This window comes from Anarrhichthys ocellatus, unplaced genomic scaffold, assembly GCF_004355925.1.
Source record: "Anarrhichthys ocellatus isolate YVR2014 unplaced genomic scaffold, GSC_Weel_1.0 scaffold3, whole genome shotgun sequence".
NCBI classification, from domain to species: domain Eukaryota; kingdom Metazoa; phylum Chordata; class Actinopteri; order Perciformes; family Anarhichadidae; genus Anarrhichthys; species Anarrhichthys ocellatus.
Genome location: NW_022280033.1, coordinates 10,417,133 through 10,428,127, shown reverse-complemented (window position 1 = coordinate 10,428,127; position 10,995 = coordinate 10,417,133). Strand labels below are relative to the sequence as shown.

At 41.5% G+C, this 10,995-nt stretch overlaps 1 protein-coding gene across 2 annotated transcripts in view; it reads left to right on the top strand.

The window, feature by feature from the left end:
• The window catches only part of LOC116379120 (Kv channel-interacting protein 2), a 78,879-nt gene that overhangs the window by 9,982 nt on the left and 57,902 nt on the right, over window positions 1-10,995 (top strand). The window lies entirely within an intron of this gene.

The window sequence follows — 10,995 nt, the reverse complement described above, 5'->3', positions numbered from 1 at the left end:
GAGAGAGAGAGAGAGAGAGAGAGAGAGAGAGAGAGAGAGAGAGAGAGCTGCTGAAAGAGCTGCTGAAAGAGCCTAACTTAAGTTTTGTAAGTCGAGACTCCAACGGCATCACAAACAACAATTTAAAATTGACAATAGTGCTTGCTTAGTTCATACAATACATTTAATGATCTTATTACAAGAATGTTTTTGAATGTGTGGGATGCTCAGGACATTTTCTTTTTTGCGATATGGCAATACATCTTTGAGTCCTAGGGCATCACCTGACCTGCAATCCCATCTGTAGCCACCAAACCCGTCTCACAGTGCTGGGCTGTTCTCAGCGGCCTGCCGGGCCGGGTTGTCCGACTTCCTGACAGCGTGGTCTTTATGTCTCCTCTGGAGAAACGCTTAAGTCAGCCCAATGCTCAAACCGCTTCAGGTAATTACATTTTTTCCTAACATTTGAGAAAATGTTAGGAGCTTAAAGTGGACAGGTGGAGATATATACAGGATAAACTCAGAGGGACTGAGTTACTTTTATATTTATAAAACGCATAAAAGATAAAAGCTGACTGAAAATGCTTTCTCTGTATTAGATTTGTTTGTAAAATCAAGTCAATGCATCACGCATGACCAAGCGTGATATTGAACAGTGACTCATACCTCCACAGAGCAGCACTGTAAATAATATTGCATGTAACTATAAAGGCCGTAGTAAAAATGTACTTGAAGAAAGTCATAGAGCATCTGTCTGAAGGTTGTTGTTTCCCAACCACAAGATGTTTCCTTCTGAGAGTGAATTAAGAAAACGAGGTGTGCACGTTCTGATGCACATTCACAGAAAGTCGTTAAGAGGAGTAACGATTATTAATGAGGCCAGTATACAATTCATGCACTGAAATATGGGCCTGTTGTTTGTTTCCTTACTGCGTGATCACGACTGAGAGACGCTCTGCTGGATTCTGGCATCAAAGGAGACTTTACGGTGAATAATGGCGCTCCTGACTCACTGAGCAGGTTGAGCACCATTTGGGGATTGAACCAGTTAATTACAGTTTCACTTTTGTGAGTTATGTGAGTTATATGCCGAGATAGCTATCACATGCTAATCATATTCATCACTGTAGCTATAATTATGTATAATAAATAACTGCCCAAAGGCAAACATGATACTTGGCTATAAGGTCTAGTTACTGTGCTCTCTAAAACCTGGTGTCTGTACTCAACCCAAGACTTTAGGTTTGTTGATTTTAAGTTTGTTAGGTCACCATTCTGTAACATGCCTCTTTGATTAACAGTAGACTGTGTGTTTTTGCAAACCGATGGATGAGACTTCTCTGGTAAAAGAATCGACCTCATACTTTGATCAATATCACATCACAAGTTTGAGCTAATCAATTTAAGAAGCAATCTATTTTTGGAGCAATATGCTCGTGAAAGCTCTGCAGAAGTAAGAAGGCCACACCTTTTGTTTTAATGTGTCTCCTACGTAATAAATACTGTAGATGTCTAATGGTATGCTTATGCTGCTCATCTACATTTTTTTAATTAAGTTGTAGTTACAAGTTGTAAACATGAATGAGGCTGCTACTCAGAGCTGTAGTGTTTCAGCCAACAAAAGGTTGTTACAGAGCTCAAATCTTCAGAACAGGGAAACATCTTGGTTGCTGTGTGTGCTTTTGTGAATGTGTTGAAGTGTTTGTGGGAGTGTCTGTGCAGTACAGTTCCACCGCGTTGATATTCCTGAGTAGATCTTCACATTAGGGAGTCATTAGAGTTTGCCAAGCGAGAGGCAGAGGTCTATTGTAGATTCCTCTCACTTCTTCTCTCACCTTCACTTTTCACCCTCCTTATTGTTTCTCTTCTACATGCCACACCTTTATCAATGAGAGTCGGTACCAGTTTTAAAGTTTTCCGACTTAACCCTCTCCTCTTCTCCTCGGAGGTGGAAAAGATGATTAAGGTGGATGTAAAATGAATAGTTTCAGCCCCAGCTCTCATGCCTCGGTGGGCTCACTAGATGTGAGTGCACTGTTCACAGTAATGGAAAATAATGTGTGTGTATATATGCATGTATCTTTGTGCGTATGTGTGTGGGGGTCATTTGTCACTAAGGGAGATCTATTATTATTCACATTAGCCCTTTAGCTCAGTGTGGTCGACAGGGTGAACACGGATTAAGGTTAAAGAAGCAAAACAAAGATCTTTCTGCCTGTCAGATGTTATCTGTCAGAGATGAGTCAGTCAGAGAAAATAACAACTTAAGGTAAATAATGCAAGTAAATAATGCCCTTCAGGCATTGTGCTATGAAGTGACTTTTACAGTACAAGCCGGCCATCTGGGATATTTCCATGGTGAATAATTTCTAATGCAATAAGCTGCCCTTTATTCATTTATCAGTTATGCATTTTTAACATTTCAGGCTGTTAATAGTGGAGAGCGCCAATGGGAGAAATCTGCAAAAACAATCACAGACTAACATCATTGAGATTGTCATGTTTGCTGAATGACCTCGTCATGTCGCAGGAGCACTATATTGGCTGTGCGGTGCATTATTGTGAATAACTGAAATACTACGACACATTGAAAAGACATTAGCTTATTTTCCCCTTTTGAATGTGTGTTTAATTTGTAATTCCTGCGCTTTTGTTTAAAAATCTTGAGTTTAGTGTGAAGCACATCAAAGGTGTGTGTGTGTGTGTGTAAATGAGAGATAGAGGACCACAGAAGTCATCTCTAGCGGCCCTCTCAGTTGTCCCTCTCTGTTATATGGCTTGTGAACAGAGAGTCGCTTTGGTCTCGGATCCTTTTTTCTCTGAACTTCTCCCATTTCTATCGACGACTTCCAGAATAAAACATCTAACATGCAGTTAAATGTGATCAGGGCAAGCAGCCAGACAAAAACACACGCCACTACTCAAACACACAATTTAATAAGCTCAGATACAACCATGTAGGTCAATTGTGGGACGAAAATGAAATAACTTAAAAACTTGGACGGCACCGTTATCATCTGGTCTCCTATCTCGTGTTTCTTTTAAAAAATGATTTAACAGGCTTTCCAGGCAGGGAAACCAAGTCAAAGTTGTACAGACTAATGCAGCATACAGTTAGTGAGTATTCGTTTCCAGCTTTCAATCAAGTGAGACACAGCGCGAACACACAGACACACACACTGGAGGTGAGACTGATGCCTGTTGATCTGTTGATTCAGAACTATAATACTACAGCTGCTCTCTGTCAGCACCTCCAAGCAGCTAGAAAAGAACCTCTGTCACCACTCGCCTGCCTCTTAGTCCACCTTTGTCAGCATGATGCTTGTGGGAATTATTTTTAGCACCTCTTTCATTCTGTCCTTGGATGAAATGCATTATTATTACCAAGGCTGAAAGGAGGGGATGGGGTTCATCATGTGCAACACACCAATAGCCTCCACACATCAAAGCCTGTTGACTTTGACCAGTTTCCTGCAAACCTGCAGCGCAGTGAATCAATGATGGACGATTTACTTTACACACTACATCTGAAAGCTAATGATAACTTTAGGAATATTACATGTTATTGGTAGAATTGTCAGTTGTTTTCTCCTTAATGTTCTTCTTTCTCCCACACAAAGGCGAACAGTGATGTATATCCGTTGATCCCTGGGTTGATTTGGGGGATTTAGAGACAACTAGATGACGTCAACGTGCGTTTATGACCCTCCGCCATTGTTAATGGCTAGCTTACATTGATGTGTGCAGCCACTTTCAGTCTCAGAAATGACTGCATGTGTTATACACCGTGCTAGACCTGCAACAGAGGGAATCTGTGCGCCTTCCTGTTCCTCAGTTTCTCCATCTCCTGCTTTCCTTTGTGTTTAAATGGAGACAGTAACAGAGGGAAAGGCACACTAAGGAAAGCCTGCAACATATTGTGTGTGTGTGTGTGTGAGTGTGTGTGTGTGAGTGTGTGTGTGTGTGTGTGTGTGTGTGTGTGTGTGTGTGTGGGTGGTATGCCTTCAACAGAGACGGGAAGAGAAAAACAGACAGGTGTGTGTTCCTCTTTCACAAGTCTGCTTCTCCATACTTTGCTGTTACAGCAGCAGAGATGAATTGGTCTCTCTATGTCTCCGTTTCCTACCGGCTCTTTAAACCTTCCTCTGCACTGCTCTTCACTTAGCTTTGAGTTAGACAGGCGGTCTAAAGATAGACTGGAACAATGAGGACTGCACTGCTGCTCTGCTCTAATAAGCAATGATTGGTACTTTGTGTTTTTTTTTTTTTAAAGACTCAAACTTTGAAATAATAAGAGCTGATGTATATCATTACTATGTATAATTAAGTGTAGCCTCAGTATTGTACAATTTGAGAATTGTTATTTTATGATTTATCACTATAATATGTGACCTCTTCATACAATTAACACATTAATTACCCTGGCATCTCTCCCAGGAAAACTTGGAAAACTTATGTGGCACAAAAGAGGCTGATGCCTTTCATGTGTTATGCAGCATTAATATTTTTTTTTTTCTGTAATAAATACAAGATACAAGTTAGCATGAGCAGTGATAGTCAAAAAAAAGGAGGTAATATGTTGAAGCGGTCTTTGGAAGGTGCAAAAACACCTCAGCAATGAAAGGCAGGCTCTCATACATTGGCACTCATAGTGTGTGGGTGTGCGCGCGTACAGCAGGAAATCAATGGAAGGTTTGGCAGCCCCTCTTGCCGTCCTGATGGCGTGCGTGAGAGATTGATTACGGGAAGAGAGGAATAGAGAGATGCTGGTCAGAGCTCTCTTCTGGCACAACAATTAAATGATGTGTCTCAAGGATTTGAGGATCCTCAGTAATGCTGATGACACCTTTTGTCTCTCATTTGTTAGTCAAAGTGCATGCCGTCTTGGCTCAGTAGTAAATCCTCCTCCCCTCTTCCTCCCTTCTCTTCTGACATCCCTCTTCTCTCTGCTGAATTTGCGACCTGCATTGTGGCAGTGATGACAGGAATGCTACGACAATAATCCCTTCGCCTCTGTTCTGCTCCTCACCTCTTTCATCAGCGCACCTCCCTCAGCCAGCTCAGCAAAGACTGTTTTCTGTCACAAGAAGACAGCTGCTGTGTCAGAGTGTCAAAGTATAGGTTTCCACTCCACTCAAGTGGGAGCACTTACAGATTGTATTATGGATGATACGCTCTAGTGCACTCAGAGATACTACGTTGTACGCGCGCATAAACGCATGCAGAAATACAGAGATCATTTTTGCAGGTAACATTTTTACGGTTACCTCGAACAATTTATGCGTCTCCAGCATCAACGCCTCCCCTCTACTCAGCCAGAGAGTTCACCTTTATTGTCCTGAAAACACAAATCACCTTTTACGATGGTTGTTTAACAGCAATAATGCATGCACGTCCACCCTAGCTGTAATTACCACCTGGCACCTGCACGAGGACATTGTGGAAAACGAATGAAGCGAGGGGAGTTTTCACTTTGGTGGAAATCTTTGTCACACGGCTAAGTTGAACTTCAAATTAACTTTATTGTACTTTCTTTTTACCTTTTGCCAAAGCCAAAGCTGTTTCTCTGGAATGCGCTGCTCAGTTCTTAATAGGCCAGTGCTCGTTATCAACTCCTTCTAGGTGTGACTCATATGTGAATTGTTTCTTACAAATGGGGACTGTATTTTTTTTTTTCTGTCTGTGTCTTTCTGACCTTGCTAAAGTTTGGCATTTTGAGTATAGCACATTGAAAGTTATAGACAGATGGGAAATATGTGGTTAATCGCACCGGTTAATGGCCCAGCATGAAATCTCAAACACTCGCCCACACGAACACATACACACAGACATGTGCGTGGACACATACAAGCATATTCTGTCTTATGAAACAGTGACATTTATCTGCCGCTCACCTGCCCCCCCCCTCTCTTCCCCATCCTCTCCTCTCCACTCATCTTCTCCTCCTGCTCCCATTCAGCTGCGTCCTGATGGGGGAGCCTGTTTGTCTTATCGCCCTCCGCCAGCTGTGGTTCGGATCAGGCATCTAGGGGTCTCTCCTTCCCTCAGCTCACCCCACACTGAAATAGAAGGGGGACAATGATATGTCATACTTCACACACACACTCGTATACAATTATTGCACACAAAGACACACAAACACTGACGCATTCACACACTTGTGGAGCTTATCCAAATTTCATGGCTGCAAGTTGTGTGGACGTCAGAGGCAAAAATATATTATTGAAGAAAGTAATCTTGTCCGACTCTCAGCTGGCACTTTCCCCTTTCCACTGTCATTAGATGCTCTCTTTGCTAGACTCTGTCATGCCACCTGACTTTAGCTGTTAATGACTATAGCCTCACTTCATTCCCCCATTCTCCTCAGTCACTTAAGCACTTTAATGAACCACCTGTACAGCGTGTGCGTGTATCTTCGGCTGTGTATGTGTATTTGCGTGTGTGTCTGTGCAATAGGCCTACTTCAACTGCCCGAGGGTTGCCCCCTGTGTATATGAGCCAATTATCTTTACTTACTTCTCTCCTAACAACTACTTTGAAATGAGCACAGAGAAGGTAGAATAGAGACAACTCTGGCAGCCACAAGGAAGATGTTTGTGCGAGAGGCCACAGGTTCAAGCCAATCATGGAGATGACTCTGGCAAAGAAATGTGGATTGCATTTTGATAGTTTAATTATTTGTTTATTTATTATATTCTGCAGTGGACATTGGGCAGTAGTGCTGGTCACTCCTTGACCTTTCAGATAAATCCCACTTTTTTAAAAATTATTTCTGCAGTGGAGTTTTAGAAAGGATGGTTGAAATTGACATCATGTATTGTTACTATTTTTGACAACACTAAACAAAATTTAAAAAAAAAAAGAAATGAAAATGATAAATAAAGTATGTAACACAGATTTTCAGGTTGTGAAGCAGCCATCGGTGTTCCTGGAGACTGTACCTTAAAGACAAAGCATGTAGCAGCACCAACATGTGCGTTGCAAACATGAAATATACCTATCTCTCCTTCTTGGAGCTTCGACATGATAGACGGTCTCTGGGGGATCTCTTGCCTTCCCTTTAGTAAGACACGTTGCATTAAACCCCTCAGCACATCAGTGGTTGTATTCATGAGTGAGAGCGAGAGCTTGTCATGTTAGCTGATGCCGATCAGATGATGTTGTGCGTGACTAGTATGCTCTGCCAGAACCAACACGGTGCTGCATTAGTCAAGATATTCATATCAACGTTAAATCCCATGACTTTAATCATATGGCTGCGTGTAAATTGAAAGTGGTCACTCATAATGACAGAACCCTCGACATTTTCACCTAACTCTGCAGCTCCATGAAGCTTTTTCCAGCTGAGATAAACCATTGTGCGCTACCCTCCCAGCAACATCAAGCAGTCTACAGAACCAGATATTTTAACCTGCATTATTTTTGCCATTAGAAGTTTGCACGAGGAACTGTAAACACAGCATTAACATATTATTCCCTTATATAGTTAATATGGCAAGTATTATTCTTTGGAGCGTTGGCAATACGAGTCCAATATTCAGTCTCGCTCAAGCTCTGCTTTAGTCTCAACTGATTCCTGAGAAGAATATCTGTTTCTCAAGCTGCTAAACACTCCACTGTGTGTGTTTGCTAGATTCAGTTTTTCAGTTGTTTTGATTTTATATATTTAGTTTTAGTTTTCCAGTAGTTATAGTTTGTTGTTGTTAGGGCCAGGTATAACGTTTCATAGTATATATTCATACAAAATAAGTGGTTGGAGAACCGTGTAGGAACGGCCATAATGTTTAAATCTTTTGATTTTACTCTACTTATTTGACCAGTAACATCGTCTCAGTTTGATTTGAGTTTTTTTGGATATTACTCTTATTTATTAGTTAACGACAATATTTTTCACTGCTTTTTTTCAGTTTTAGTTTAAGATAATAACCCTGCCTCAAACCGTCAAAAGACCAGTGAATGTTTTTAAAAGCCCAACTTTTTGCCTCAACTGAAAGTAGTAATTGGACTGTCTCTCAAGATTGTTTTTCAGACACGCTCGCCCAGACCTGCCTAATTAAGCCCACACAAACCTCTGGCAGTTTCTCATCACTTTCGCTGTACTCTGGCCTTTTCTAATAAACTTGAGGTCTTAACAGGGTGTGGTGGCGTAGCTGACAGTAATGCCTTTGTTTATGCTGCTCTCCATGTCACTTTCAAATTACCCGAACACAAGAGGCAGCAGTTGCAATCCACTGGAACCTCTGTTTAATAAACAGAATTCATTCCCTCTGTCTCTCAGCATTGCCTGAGGTAGGGACTGGGTTGTGCCGCGTTGTTGAACGCATAGTCAGATTGAAGTGTCCCAGCTTGTAATATTCCTCCTCCTGTTGTTTTTTCTCTCTATATTTGGATATCAAGTGTCTGTCTTCTGTTTAATTATTCAGGTTATTTCTTTGACATGCAAATATGTTCACATGGGCACACGGTATTAACGTTTTCTTCAATAATAACTTTATTCAGCCTTATATCAAGAGAACCATCTACCAACACACAGAAGCCCGACAGATGGCAAAAATCCAGCCACGTTTAATACTTTGACTGGTCGACACGTCAAACAATCTAATTCCATCTATTGGGCCGTTTCATGGCTCCACAACAAATTCTAAGATTAGGCCAGTGTCAGCTCTCTAAGCAAACACACACATACGCTGTGTGTGTATTTATTTCCTCTCCATACTGATGGTGTTGCCAGGCTTGCAATGTCTCTGAGGTGTTTGCTTGGATAAAGGTCAGTTGAACAATTAACCTTGTGTGACGAGTGAGGAAGCAATGTAAACAACAGGACAGCGGCCCCTCAGTAACAGACAGTCTGCGCCCAAACAAACACAGATGTATATAGCTATACGCTTGGCACAAAGTCACCCGGGCTTTGATTTGAGCTGCTTCATGGCTTTGAGCTTTGAGGTATGGGACCCACTTCATCATATCCCTAATGCCCGTCTGACCAGCAGACTAAATCTGACAGAAAACCAACAAAACAGAAGATCTGCGTGTGCTTCGAGCCCTTGAAAAAGGACAATACAGCTGCAGCCAACAGCTTGGAGGCACATTAGCTCTGTTATTGAACACCTGCTGGGCTGCAGCAGAGCTCTGGCTTCCAGTTCTCTGGGGTATCTGAGAGCTGAAATCTATCTGGAGTTAGTGGAGGGATGAATGGGATTTGAAAATGAAAACACCTGGAGGAGATTTTATTGAAATTAATAAAATATTTGATAGAGACTAGGTTTATCGGCTGCTATAGTCATAATAGGATTACAACATTTCACACTCTTCATTATCAGGATACGCACCTGTTGAATAATATGTGGCAAAAAATGCACAAACTTGTATTTCCTCATATCTCTTCCAAATAATATGCATTACTGTTATTGGAAGTTTACTGAAGTCAAATGGAGACAGTGAGCTGACGCAACAATCATGCCCCCATTTATACGCCACCCCTGTCCTTCACTCTCTGTGCTGCTGGTCTATAAGGGACCCAACACTACCACCCCGTGACTTCAGACTCCCCGCTGGTGCTCAGTCCCCGACTCCCTCATGCAGAGATATTTGCAAGAATCTGCTCATACATCAGCTCAAGCCGGCTGTGACGTTTGCATAAAAACTTCTCATAATAATAATTTTAATAATCCTAAACATATTTACTAAATTCAGCTATGCTTTGTGTTTAATTCATATCGGTATTTCCATATTATCCGGATCTATAAGTAAGAATGCACCGATCTGACTCAGGACTTCAGTCCCGATACCGAAACCTGTGCTTTGGGTGTTTGCCAGTACCTAGTACTGGTCAGATATCAGTGTGGAATTGACTGGGATCATGTTGTGTAAGGCAACATCAGGCTTAACATCAATTTAGTTTGTAAATTTAAATGTAACAAATAAATACATAAATATACATTTACTGTATTGTTGTATACTATTAAGATAATAAATCATGCATCAGTAACTTGGTTAACATTTTTGAAAATTAACTATAATTACAATTCAGTTCTAGTATATAATGTATATACATATAGAATTGAACTGAATAGATTCAACCTAATGTCACCGATACCCGACCCAGCTATTTGAGTCTGTATCAGCCCGATATCCAATATTGGTAACGGTATGAGTAGGTGTGAGAACGCCAACTGTACATGCATGCACATGGAGAGGCACAGCAGGTCTTTTCTGTCACATTTAGAAGCTTTTATTCCCTTCCATTTCCTCCTACACTGCACTACAGTATGCTTCGCTATGGAGTCAGCGTGCAGGAAACTGCTCCACGGGGAGTTGATCTCCAAAGTAACAAGACGGCGAAGTCTGAGAAACTCTGTCCCCCACACAAAGTACAGTCGGTGGCATCATGGCCTTTGTGTTCAAAGGTCATACTTCTGCTCTTTCTCTCCTGCCTTTTAAACTATAATCATTGTGACACCAAAATAAAGAACCACACACCTACATGCTGCATTTTTTCACTTAGGTTTTGCATTGTCATTAAAGCTTCAACTTGTTAATACAAACTCTGTAGACTCTTACTGTACACTCACAGTTTTACTCGCTGTAAGAAGTCTGACACTTACTCCCTCTTTACTGGATCCTGTCCTCTCTCCCTGAGCATCTCTCTGCTGTCATTTCTCCTCATTGGCCCACTCATTTTTACATCTTAATGTATGCATGCGTGTGCGTGTTTGGTTGAGATTTGAGTGTGTTGGCTCGGGTGCACGTCTGTTTGGATAGAACTAATCCATCCCGAGAGATACGGGAAATAATAGAAACTTCATTCAGGATTTATGAGGGACGCATAAACACAAGTTCACACTTACTCACACAAACGCACACACATGGTTTGATCCTGTTAGCTGCTCAGTGTTTGAGTCGCTTGCTATTACTCTCGACTGCAAAAGCTATCTATTTATATTTTGAGAGATGTTGTACTTAAGTCCCCCACACACACACACACACACACACACACACACACACACACACACACAC